The sequence below is a fragment of the Bombina bombina genome, chromosome 5 (genome assembly GCF_027579735.1).
Source record: "Bombina bombina isolate aBomBom1 chromosome 5, aBomBom1.pri, whole genome shotgun sequence".
Lineage (NCBI taxonomy): Eukaryota > Metazoa > Chordata > Amphibia > Anura > Bombinatoridae > Bombina > Bombina bombina.
In genome coordinates, this window is record NC_069503.1 from 288519242 (window position 1) to 288532699 (window position 13458).

At 40.4% G+C, this 13458-nt stretch overlaps 1 protein-coding gene across 1 annotated transcript in view; it reads left to right on the forward strand.

The window, feature by feature from the left end:
• Positions 1 to 13458, forward strand: part of AKAP9 (A-kinase anchoring protein 9) — an 894005-nt gene that overhangs the window by 568229 nt on the left and 312318 nt on the right. The window lies entirely within an intron of this gene.

Below are 13458 nucleotides of genomic sequence, written 5' to 3' on the forward strand. Positions count from 1 at the left end.
GCTGAGTAGATTTATAAAGTAGGAATGAGTCTCTCTCTTCTAATGCAGCAATATATTTAACCCATTTCTGAGACGTCTTTTCTAATAAATATGAGTTATAAGCATTTGTAACTGCGCGAAGAAGTTCATTTTCGCGTTTTTTAAATTTCTTGGTACGCCTAATGGTATATGCCAAAATTTCCCCCCTCAACACTGCTTTAGCAGTTTCCCAAAACACAGAAGGACGGGCTCTAGCCTCCGCATTAAACAAGGCAAAGTCCTGAAACTTAGTTTCGAGGAAACTTCTGAATCCAGAATCAGCAGACAAATATTTAGGAAAGAAAAACCGATTATTTGTATGTGAAGGGCCAGTCGTATAAATCTCAAAGCAAATTGGAGCATGATCCGATACCACAATAGGCAGAATTTGAGCTGATACTTTGTGTTTACAAAGTCTTTCATCAACCAAAAATAAATCAATCCGTGACAGTGATTTATGTGCTTTTGAGAGACATGTAAAATCACGTGTATCCGGATTCAATATCCTCCAAATATCCTTAACTCTCAAGTTAGAAAAAATCCTGGAGAACAACTTTGCCTCGAGATTATCTCTTTTGGTTTTTTTGACTAATGGCTGCTGCCTCATCCTATCAATTGGGTATTGAGGAGCCATATTAAAGTCACCAGCTAAAATTAAAAAACCCTCTGCACATGTCATAAGCCTGGCCTGAAGCGTATCCCAAAATGAGGGACTAAAAACATTTGGAGCATATACATTGCATAAAGTGTACAAAACATTAGCAACCTTAATTTTCAGTATGATATATCTCCCCTCCTCATCTGATTCACTTTGTATTATCTCATATTTGAGTTTTTTACCCAGAAGAATAGCAACTCCCCCTTTTCGGCTAGAACTAGATGAGAAAAAGACCTCCTTAACCCAAGAAGATTTTAGTTTAAGAATTTCTTGAGTCTTTAAGTGGGTTTCTTGTAAAAAAGCAATAGCAGTACTTATTTTCTTCAAATAGGAGATTATCATTTTTCTCTTAATAGGAGAAGTTAACCCTCCTATATTCCATGAGGTAGATTTAATCCCAGTCATTATAGTAGATATCTATGTTCCAGAAGGGAAGATGGTGAAGAAGAAGAAAAAAAGAGAAAAGAAAGAGAAAAAAAAAAAAAAAAAAAAAAAAGGGAAAAAGAAAACCCCAAAACATGCGACTGACCCACCTGAGCCGTATGTTGCCCATTTGCTAAAAAGGGCCCATCTTAAGGGAAAAAATGAGAAATAACAGATCTATTCTAATTTTTACCAATAAGGAAAAAAAAAACTAGATAGTGTGTCACCTCAACTGCTCAGGTGTGCAGTTTTTGGTGAAAAATGATTCTGCCGTACTGGCAGAATCAAAAAAATGCAAAGTGTTGTTGCACACAAGTCGTAACCTAGCAGGATGTAAAATTGTCGCTCGCAGCCCCTGCTGTATAAACTTAGTGCATACCGGAGCCAACTGCCTTCTTTTTGAGGCAGTTTCAGCTGCATAGTCCTGGAATAAAAGGATTTTTGTACCTTCCAGTAATATAGGTTGATTTTTACAAAAGGCTTGTAGGAATGTAATTTTGTCCTGGTAATTCAGGAATTTAGCTATGATTGGCCTTGGCCTCATATTTTCTTTGGATAACGGTAATGACCCTAACCTGTGCACCCTTTCTATAACTGGCTGCGTTTGAGGTATGTTCAATAATGCTGGTAATGTTTGTGTTATGAATGTATTTAAATCCTCAAACTGCTTCCCCTCAGGTACCCCCACTACTTTCAAGTTATTGCGCCTGGCGCGATTTTCCAAGTCTTCTACTTTATTTTGCAATTTAGCAAGGGCTGAGGAAGTGGCTTCTAGTTTACTGTTTTGAGCTAGAGTGAGATCTTCTAAGTCAGATACTCTCTGTTCAACTTCAGAGAATCTTTCCGAGAATTGTTTGACTTCTGTAACTAGCTGCGCAATATCCTGTTTGATTTCTATTCTAAGTGAATCAAACTTAGGTGCGAGAGCAGCAGAGATATTTAAGACTAGAGACTGTGTATCAGCGGAATCAAGTAAATTTGATGATTCTTGGGTTACCAATTGTGGCTCACCCACAGGCTCTGTATTGGGTTTATGTTTTTTATCCCTCTGTCTAGCCGACATGACTGAAGGTGATGTGCGAGATTGTGTGTGTAGAAATTTATCCATAAAATAATGGGAGTGAATTGTGATAGGGAGCAAAAAAAAAAAAAAAAAAAAAAGGAAGAAAGAGACAGACTAATCTACTGAAAAAAGGAGAGAGAAGTGAGGGATATGTGAAAAAGTGAACACTTTTGTGTAGGTTATTTTCTCCTCTAAAAGGAGAGAAAGAAAAGAAAAATTAACCGTGAACTAAGTGAGTCAGGTTCAGTCAAGCTGGTGACAAGATAAGATATATCAAATCACAGAGACGGGGTCCTGCTGTGGAGCCCACAGTTTTCTAATCTTTAAGAAAGCCCTCATTAGTGATTAATATATCGTTCTAAATTTTCAGCTAAGAACAGAAAAAAAACAGTATTTAGCAACTCAATTCTCCTAGTCCTAGGCCATCAGGTCAATATTTTATAAATTTTAGAAAGAAATCAGCTTTTAAGGTACTTTTAAGCTAATTGATACTGAATTGATTATTTCACCTGTGTGTATCTGGCACACCAGATTACTTGTAGACTATTAACACACCTTTAAACTAAATGTAAATCACTGCTATGAAACCAGTACTCCGGATAAATTTTAACAGAGCTTAATGTAGCTTTAAAAGTTGAGCAAAGCTATATAGGGTAATTCAATATTATAATACGTTTGCTGTGGGTCTGTGAAAAAAACAAAAGAGACCCCCAATCAATTAGTAACAGTCTGAATGGTTCAGGAAATATGAAGATACAATGTTTCACATTTTGCTGCTACAAATTAACAACATACAGTTTCCAAGAGAAATATATACCAATTAGAAACTAGGGGGTTCTAAATTTTAAGTTGTCATAAATACGACCTAAAGAAAACAAACCTAGCCAATTTAGGTATTATAAAGCGCTATTAGGCCAGTAGCCGTTATTTAAGTCAGGGTCAAACACACCTCTAAGCTAAATATATTTTACTTTTTTGAAGTCAGTACTCATAGTATATTTTAATACCGCTGGATGTGTCTTCAAACTTAGGTAGAACTACATGGAGTGGCCCGGTGTTATAGTACACTTGCTATGGATCTGAGAGAGAAGCAAGCGAAAACCCCCAGTCAGTTAGTAACAAACTAAATAATTCAAGAATAAAATAATACAATGTTTCACTTTTTGCTGCTATAAATTAACAACATGCACTTTCAAGGAAAAATATATAGCAGTTAGAAACTAAGGGGTTCTAGGTTTTATCGTAAATAACAGCTAAAGAGAACAGATCTAACAAAATTAAATGTTGTACAGTGCTTGCAAGCAATAGCCGTTATTTATATCAAAGTCAAGCCGGCTGTCATAGCTTATAGATTATATGCAAACCCCAGCAAAGGAAAAAAAAAAAAGAACAGGTAATAAGGGTCCAGTACTGAGTCAAGTCATTTCAGAATAGAGGCGGCTAAAAAGGGAAAACTGCAAGTTTTATCCCAGGAGTTCTACGTTACCCAGAACCAATAGACCAAGCTTTGAGCAGGGGATAACCAGCGATCATCAGCCTCAGCCCCCCCTCACGCAGCATCGGTGGGAAGGAGAGCGTCTTCCAGGTCGAGGGAACAACGTTTGCCGAAAAACAAATCAGCAGACTGCAATACACAGATACCAATAACCTCGTCTCCTGCGTCTTTTTCAAGAAAGCCGGTCAGCTACTCTCAGGGGTGTGACTCATATACTGCCACAGTCACTCCGCCAGCCGACACCGACAGCACTCCTGAGTCTCAAACACCTTGGCTAGAGGCAGAAGAAAGAAGGCAGAGGCGGGAAAGAGGGCATCCACAGCCACCACTCCAGCAGCTCCACGCTATCCTCCCCGGAGCCAGCCCCGCACCAGGGACCGACCCGTCTCCCCCAGCAGTGGCCCCACCTCACGCAGCACCGGTGGGAGGGGGAATGCCACTTCAGCGCAGGGATGCAAGCAAAAAGAGAAACAACAGGCCACACCATCCGCACCCACCGCTCCAGCCACAGCGCCGGTGCGAAGCACAGGTAACTCCAGCTCCAACTCCTAGGTATTCAGTAAACACAGGAGAGCGGTAAGTCAGCAGAGTCCACACGACTCATGATAAGTGCAGCGCCTCTCAGCTCCGTCCTCGGTTTCAGTTTATTCGGCAGTGATCGGGAGTTTGACTTGTCTTTTAATTGAACACTTCTTCTTGGGTTGCCCCGGCTTAATAAGGAGATTGTGTGACAACAGCCGTTTTTTAAAGAGTATTAATTTTACTGTAATGATAGGTCCTTTTTCAGAGCTGCTATCTGCAGCTATTTAGTGCAATGTCAGGGCACTATGAAGTTTCCAGCAGCGGTGATATTCAGCAATACAAGCCACCCTAAACTAGAGGGTTTTGGGCGCGGTTCCACACCAACAGCTTGTAGGTAGGAGAGATCAGGACAGGTGCAGCACCTGATCACACACCTGTGCTCCTCCTCCGGAAACTCCTTCTAGCCTAGAGCCATATCTATATATATTTTTTAAGTAGACAACCCAAGGTATTGGTCTAGGCTCATTTTGGTATATTTCATACCACCATTTCACCGGCAAATGCAATCAAATAAAAAAAAGGTACTTTTTTCATAAACTTTGGGTTTCTCACAGAAATTATTTGCATACTGCTTGTGCAATCAAAGCACAAATGTTTGTAAAAGTATCTCTGGGATCACATTTGTTCAGAAATAGCAGACATATATGGCTTTGCCATTGCTTTTTGGTAATTAGAAGGCTGCTTATTGCAGCTGCACACCACTTTTATTATTCCCGGCAGTGAAGGGGTAAATGAGATAGCTTAAAAGGTTAGTTTTAACTTTAGTGTAGAGATTAGCCTCCCACCTGTAGCACCCCACCCCTGATCCTTCCCAAACAGCTATCTTACCTCCCCCACCCCCCTCACTGGTAACCCCCATCTTAGGTAATGGCAGACAGCATAGTTGCCAACATTTGAAAAAAAAATTCCAGGGACACTTTGCAGCTATCAATTACCTGCATGAATTTATTTAATGTAAATGGCAAGAGTCCATGAGCTAGTGACATATGGGATATACATTCCTACCAGGAGGGGCAAAGTTTCCCAAACCTCAAATGCCTATAAATATACCTCCCACCACACATATACTTCAGTTTTACAAACTTTGCCTACTATGGAAGTTTGTGCTTGATTTTTATGAGTTCTTCCATGATAAGTGCTTCTAAGCATTCTGAAGCCCAATTCCTCTCAGAGTACAGTGTTTGTCAGAGGGACGTGAAAAGAGTATTGCCTGTTGATTTTTATGGTTTCACTCATATCTTTTCAAGGGTTCTCCGTTATCAGTCGTAGGGATTCATCTCCTACCTCCCTTTTCAGATTGACGATATACTCTTATATCATTACCTTTGCTGATAGTTTTCAGTACTGGTTTGGTTGTCTGCTATATGTTGATGGGTGTCTTCAGGTAAGTATGTATCATTATTTTAGACACTCTCTCAGCTATGTTTGGCACTTTATGTATTAATATAACGTTTTTAATATATGTATTTACTTATATTTGCCATGAGTCAGGTCTATGTGTATTTCCCTTTGCAGTCTTAACAGTTTCAATATGAGAATCATGTTAAAGGAAGTTTATTTAAAAAATAAAAAAATTCTTACCTAGGGTTTAGTCTTTTTTTCCAATTTGACTTGTTTTTTTACTTATAATTCTCTGGCAAATCTAGGCTTGCGAGGGCGCAAAATGCTGTTATTGCGTCATTTTTGTTGCGGATAATTTTTGGCGCAAATTTGCGTCTATAGTGTTGTAAGTTTTGTCATTTCCTGTGTCTTTATTGACGTTAGTTTGTTTGGCGCGAAGAGCCGTTCGGCTGACTCCCTTGGATCTGTGCAGCTGCTCCTTAGTGAACCGGGTAATCACTGGAAATTTGGGAGGTAGCTAAACCACTAGTGGTTACGATCCGTACAGAAGATAAATGGGGCCAATAATATTGGATAAAGAGATATATATCTCACAGCAAGGTAGAATAAGTAAAAGTCTTTATTAAAAAAGTTGTGCAAAGTTACTAAGGCTGTAAGATACTACTGTAAAAATTTCGTTACGTTTACTGCTTTTTTACACTGTTTTGCAGAACTTGTGCAGTTTTTTTTCTCTTAAAGGCACAGTACCATTTTATTTCTAAGTGTTATTTACTTTGATTACAGTGTTTTCCAAGCTTGCTTGTTACATTACTAGCCTGTTTAACATGTCTGATACCAAGGAAAATCCTTGTTCAATATGTTTGGAAGCCATTGTGGAACCCCCTCTTAGAATGTGTCCCAAATGTACTGATATGTCTATAAATTATAAAGAACATATATTAGCATTTAAAAATAGAGCAATAGATGATTCTCAGTCAGAAGTAAATGAGGGATCGCCATCTTGCTCTCCCCAAGTGTCACAACCAGTAACGCCTGCACAAGTGACGCCAAGTACCTCTAGTGCGTCGCATTCATTTACTTTACAAGACATGGCCACAGTTATGAATACAACCCTCACTGAGGTTTTATCCAAACTGCCTAGTTTACAAGGAAAGCGGGACAGCTCTGGGTTAAGGAAAAATGCTGAGCCGTCTCACGCTTTAGTAGCCGTATCTGATATGCCCTCACAGTGCTCTGAAGGGGCGAGGAATTTGTTATCTGAGGGAGAAATTTCTGATTCAGGAAAGACGCTTCCTCAGACAGATTCTGATATGACGGCCTTTAAATTTAAGCTTGAACACCTCCGCTTATTGCTAGGGAGGTATTAGCAACTCTAGATGATTGTGACCCTATAGTGGTCCCAGAGAAATTGTGTAAAATGGATAGATACTTAGAGGTTCCTGTTTACACTGATGTTTTTCCAGTCCCTAAGAGGATTGTTAATATTAGTGCTAAGGAGTGGGATAGACCAGGTATTCCGTTCACTCCCCCTCCTGTTTTAAGAAAATGTTTCCCATATCTGATACCATAAGGGACTCTTGGCAGACAGTTCCTAAGGTGGAGGGAGCTATTTCTACTCTGTCTAAGCGTACAACTATACCTATCGAGGACAGTTGTGCTTTCAAAGATCCTATGGATAAAAAAATTAGAGGGTCTCCTGAAGAAAATTTTTGTTCTTCAAGGTTTTTCTCTCCAACCTATTGCGTGCATTGTTCCTGTAACGACTGCAGCTGCTTTCTGGTTTGAGGCTCTAGAAGAGGCTCTTCAAATGGAGACTCCATTAGAGGAAATTATGGACAGAATTAAGGCACTTGAGTTGACTAATTCTTTTATTACAGATGCCGCTTTTCAACTGGCTAAATTAGCGGCAAAGAATTCAGGTTTTGCCATTTTAGCACGCAGGGCGTTATGGCTTAAGTCCTGGTCTGCTGATGTGTCATCTAAATCTTAACTTTTGAACATTCCTTTCAAAGGTAAGACCCTATTCGGGCCTGAACTGAAGGAGATTATTTCAGACATCACTGGAGGGAAAGGTCATGCCCTCCCTCAGGATAGATCAAATAAGATGAGGGCCAAACAAAATAATTTTCGTTCCTTTCGGAACTTTAAGAGTGGTCCCGCTTCAGCTTCCTCTGCTACAAAGCAAGAGGGGAATTTTGCCCAATCCAAGTCAGTCTGGAGACCTAACCAGGCTTGGAACAAGGGTAAACAGGCCAAGAAGCCTGCAGCTGCCTCTAAGACAGCATGAAGGGGTAGCCCCCGATCCGGGACCGGATCTAGTAGGGGGCAGACTCTCTCTCTTCGCTCAGGCTTGGGCGAGAGATGTTCAGGATCCCTGGGCTTTAGATATTGTGTCCCAGGGATATCTTCTGGAATTCAAGGGCTCCCTTCCACGGGGGGAGATTTCACATTTCTCGATTGTCTGTAAACCAGACAAAGAGAGAGGCGTTCTTACGCTGTGTAGAAGACCTACATACCATGGGGGTGATTCGCCCAGTCCCAAAGGAGGAACAGGGGCTAGGGTTTTATTCAAACCTGTTTGTGGTTCCCAAGAAAGAGGGAACTTTCAGACCAATCGTGGATCTCAAAATTCTAAACAATTTCCTCATTCAAGATGGAGACTATTCAGACTATTCTACCTCTGATCCAGGAGGGTCAATATATGACTACCGTGGACTTAAAGGATGCGTATCTACACATCCCTATTCACAGAGATCATCATCAATTCCTAAGATTCGCCTTTCTAAACAGACATTACCAGTTTGTGGCCCTTCCTTTCGGGTTGGCCATGGCTCCCAGAATTTTTACAAAAGTGCTAGGGTCCCTTCTGGCGGTTCTACGACCACGGGGCATAGCAGTGGCGCCTTATCTAGACGACCTCTTAATTCAGGTGTCGACTTTCCAGCTAGCCAAGTTTCACACAGACATCGTGTTGGCTTTTCTGACATCTCACGGGTGGAAGGTGAACATAAAAAAGAGTTCTCTCTTCCCTCTTACAAGAGTTTCCTTCCTAGGGACTCTGATAGACTCGGTAGAAATGAAAATATTTCTGACGGAGGTCAGAAAGTTAAAACTCGTATCCACTTGCCGAGCTCTTCATTCCATTCCTCGGCCATCAGTGGCTCAGTGTATGGAGGTAATCGGACTCATGGTAGCGGCAATGGACATAGTTCCTTTTGCCCGTCTGCACCTCAGACCACTGCAACTATTCATGCTCAAACAGTGGAATGGGGATTATGCAGATTTATCTCCTCAACTGCATCTGGACCAGGAGACCAGAGATTCTCTTCTCTGGTGGTTGTCTCAGGACCACCTGTCTCAGGGAATGTGCTTCCGCAGGCCAGAGTGGCTCATTGTAACAACAGATGCCAGCCTGCTAGGCTGGGGTGCAGTCTGGAACTCCCTGAAAGCACAGGGCTTATGGTCTCGGGAGGAAGCTCTCCTTCTGATAAACATTTTAGAACTGAGAGCGATTTTCAATGCACTTCAGGCATGGCCTCAGCTTGCTGCGGCCAAATTCATCAGGTTTCAGTCGGACAACATCACGACACTAGCTTATATCAATCATCAAGGAGGAACAAGGAGTTCTCTAGCGATGATGGAGGTAACCAAAATAATCCAGTGGGCAGAGGATCACTCTTGCCATCTCTCAGCAATCCACATCCCAGGAGAAGAGAACTGGGAGGTGGATTTTCTAAGTCGTCAGGCTCTTCATCCGGGGGAGTGGGAACTTCATCCGGAGGTATTCTCCCAGCTGATTCAGCTATGGGGCACACCAGAATTGGATCTGATGGCGTCTCGTCAGAATGCCAAACTTCCTCGTCCCGGGATCCCAAGGTGGTACTGATAGATGCTCTAGCAGTGCCTTGGTCCTTCAATCTGGCCTATGTATTTCCACTGTTTCCTCTCCTCCCACGTCTGGTTGCCAGAATCAAGCAGGAGAGAGCTTCGGTAATTTTGATAGCTCCTGCTTGGCCACGCAGGACTTGGTATGCAGACCTAGTGGACATGTCCTCGGTTCCACCGTGGACTCTGCCAATGAGGCGGGACCTTCTAATCCAAGGCCCGTTCACGCATCCAAATCTAATTTCTCTGCATCTGACTGCTTGGAGATTGAACGCATGATTTTATCAAAGCGTGGTTTCTCTGAGTCGGTCATTGATACCCTGATTCAGGCTAGAAAGCCTGTCACCAGGAAGATCTATCATAAGATTTGGCGCAAATATCTTTATTGGTGTGAATCCAAGGGTTACTCACGGAGTAAGATTAGTATTCCTAGAATATTGTCTTTTCTCCAAGAAGGTTTGGAGAAGGGATTATCTGCTAGTTCCCTAAAAGGACAAATATCTGCTTTGTCTATTCTACTTCACAAACGTCTGGCAGATGTCCCAGACGTTAAAGCATTTAGTCAGGCTTTGGTCAGAATCAAGCCTGTATTTAAACCTGTTGCTCCGCCATGGAGCTTAAACTTGGTTCTTAAAGTTCTTCAAGGGGTTCCGTTTGAACCTATGCATTCCATAGATATTAAGCTTCTATCTTGAAAAGTTTTGTTTTTAGTAGCTATCTCTTCGGCTCGAAGAGTTTCTGAGCTATCTGCTTTACAGTGTGACTCACCTTACCTTGTTTTCCATGCAGATAAGGTGGTTTTACGTACCAAACCTGGATTTCTTCCTAAGGTTGTTTCTGATAAGAATATCAATCAAGAGATTGTGGTTCCTTCTTTGTGTCCTAATCCTTCATCTAAGAAGGAACGTCTGTTACACAATCTTGATGTGGTTCATGCTTTAAAATTCTACTTACAAGCAACTAAAGATTTCCGTTAAACATCTTCTTTGTTTGTTGTTTATACTGGTAAACGGAGATGTCAAAGGGCTACGGCTACCTCTCTTTCCTTTTGGCTGAAAAGCATCATCCGTTTGGCCTATGAGACTGCTGGATGGCAGCCTCCTGAAAGGATTGCTGCTCATTCTACTAGAGCTGTGGCTTTCACATGAGCTTTTTAAAATGAGGCTTCTGTTGAACAGATTTGTAAGGCGGAGACTTGGTCTTAGCTTCATACTTTTTCCAAATTTTATAAATTCGATACTTTTGCTTCTTCGGAGGCTATTTTTGGGAGAAAGGTTCTACAAGCAGTGATGCCTTCCGTTTAAGGTCCTAGTCTTGTCCCTCCCTTCATCCGTGTCCTAAAGCTTTGGTATTGGTATCCCACAAGTAAGGGTGAATCTGTGGACTCGATACATCTTACAAGAGAAAACATAATTTATGCTTACCTGATAAATGTATTTCTCTTGTGATGTATAGAGTCCACGGCCTGCCCTGTTTTTTAAGACAGGCATATATATTTTTCTTTTAAAACTTTCAGTCACCACTGCACCCTATGGTTTCTCCTTTTTCTTCCTAGCCTTCGGTCGAATGACTGGGGGGTGGAGCTAAGGGGGGAGCTATATAGGCAGCTCTGCTGTGGGTGCTCTCTTTGCCACTTCATGTAGGGGAGGAGAATATCCCACAAGTAAGGATGAATCCGTGGACTCGATACATCACAAGAGAAATAAATTTATCAGGTAAGCATAAATTATGTTTTTGTGTTTTGAAGTCACAACCTATTAAAATGGGTTGAGCTTGGGGTGTTATCAGATCTCTGCCTAGACAGACAGGTTCATCTTGCTAGAAGAGGACTACAGAAAAACATGTGGTCAATTTCCCTGCCTCCCTCCACCCCACTCAAGTTCATAACCATATCATCCCCAGACCCCATCTCATCAATACCCTTATAGGATAACAGCATGGGTGTAACCTATATTCTTTTTTGTTCCTGTAAATGGAAAAGTTATTCTGCAAACACGCTACGTTGTATTGCTTAAATATAAAACAGTAATTAAAAATAGGAAGGGAATCCAGCTTAGGGCAGAACAGAGGTATGTGACTTACTTCAGAAGCATGAAAATTGAAAAATGACCTTGAACGTTGCTTAAAATATACATGCAAACTGAAAGTCTAACTGTAAAGCGTGCAAATTGATTTTATTTTACCCATCTCATTCTGAACCAAATAATAAATAAGCTATGCTTTAGAAAGGTATGCATTAGATTTTAGTTTCTATACAGTTACCGTGAACCCCATGTTGTAACTAAGTTATCTTTTGTTAAATAGCCTGTTCTTATCTCATCTACACTGCTAAGGCCAATTAGGGACAGTTATAAACGTGCTAAAATAGTAGCAGTCTCAGAGAGTTTAGTATTCTTTTAATCTTTGTGCTTAATGAATGCATGTTTCTTAAATGGACATATTTCATATATATATATAATTAGTATATATCATAAATTGTGCAGTGTTTTTTTAAAGACCTAACCAAAATAGAAATTATTTAAGTGCATTTCAAATGTAAAATGTTATTGGCATAGTTTTGCATGGGTTGGCAAAGGGGCAACAGTTCATTAACACCCTCGGTTAAGTAGCCAGTTTGAGTGCTTTGTTCTCAGCTTAATGGGACATTGTACAATAGATTTTTCTTTGCATAGATATTTTTTAGGTGATCCATTTACATAGCCCATCTGGGAATTATGTTGTAAAAATGTATAGTTTTGCTTCATTTTAAATAACATTGTGCTAATTTTCAGACTCCTAACCAAGCCCCAAAGTTTTATATGTATACTGAGGTCTCCTGTTTGTATAATGGGTCGTTTCATATGCAGTGGAGGGGGAAGTATCTGCTCTTCCTGCTTTCTCAGCCCATTCCAGTGGGTGTCCCAGTCTAACCTCATCAACAGTGCTAAATTGGGAGAATCTAGAGTTTTTAAAAGGTTTTATATTGGATTTTTAGATCAGTACTGTGTATATTCTAATTTATACTAGCGTCTATTACATGCAGTTAAATGGAAATTGGTTTCTACAGTTTCTTTAAATGGAATTAAACCTTGAATTTGAAATGCAATGCATAAGTATTTTTGCAAAAACATTGCTTTAGTGATAACTTTTTTTTAAGTGCACCACGCAATCTTCCCTTGATATGATGTTAAAGGGATATGAAACCCCGCATTTTTTTTTTCATGATTCAGATAGCGCATGCGTTTTTTAAACAGCTTTCTAATGTACTTCTATTAGCAATTGTTCTTTATTATCTTGGTATCTTTGGTTGAAAAGCAAGGATGTATCATAGGAGCTGGCCCATTTCTGCAGTACTATATAGAAGAATGTTATCCATTTGTAAGAGCACTAGATGGTAGCACTATTTCCTGCCATGTAGTGCCCTAGATTCCTACATAGCTATCTCTTCAACACAGAATATCATGGGAGCGAAGCAAATTTGATCATTAAAGTAAATTGGAAACTTTTTTTAAAATGGTCTGCTCTGTCTCAGTCACAAAAAGAAAATTTGGGGTTTCATATCCCTTTAATACACAACAGTGAGTGCTGGGATGACTTGTCACATGACTGATATTGAGCTGGATCATTTTCATGTGCAGCCTTCACCTGTATAGAACAATAAATAGAGACATTAGACTTCCTAACTTGGAAAATGGAAAAGCTGTAACATTCTGCAGGTACTGCTAAGCCAAGCAGTGTATTGAACAGGCAAATTATTCTCCCTAGATAAGTCTAAGATATAATTCACTGAACCCCTTTTGATAGTGACTATAATGACCCTTTGATGCTATTACAGTTAGAGACTTGATTGGCTATTGAAATAAGAAAAGTCTTCAAGGTTTGAAGTTAAACTGTTCTGTTGTACTGTCTGCAAGCAGCTGAATACACTGGTGCCTGTCAATACGAAAATAATGAATTTGAGTGCTTTAGTAAACCTGGTAATAATACATTTGAATGCTTGAGGATTTGCAAATA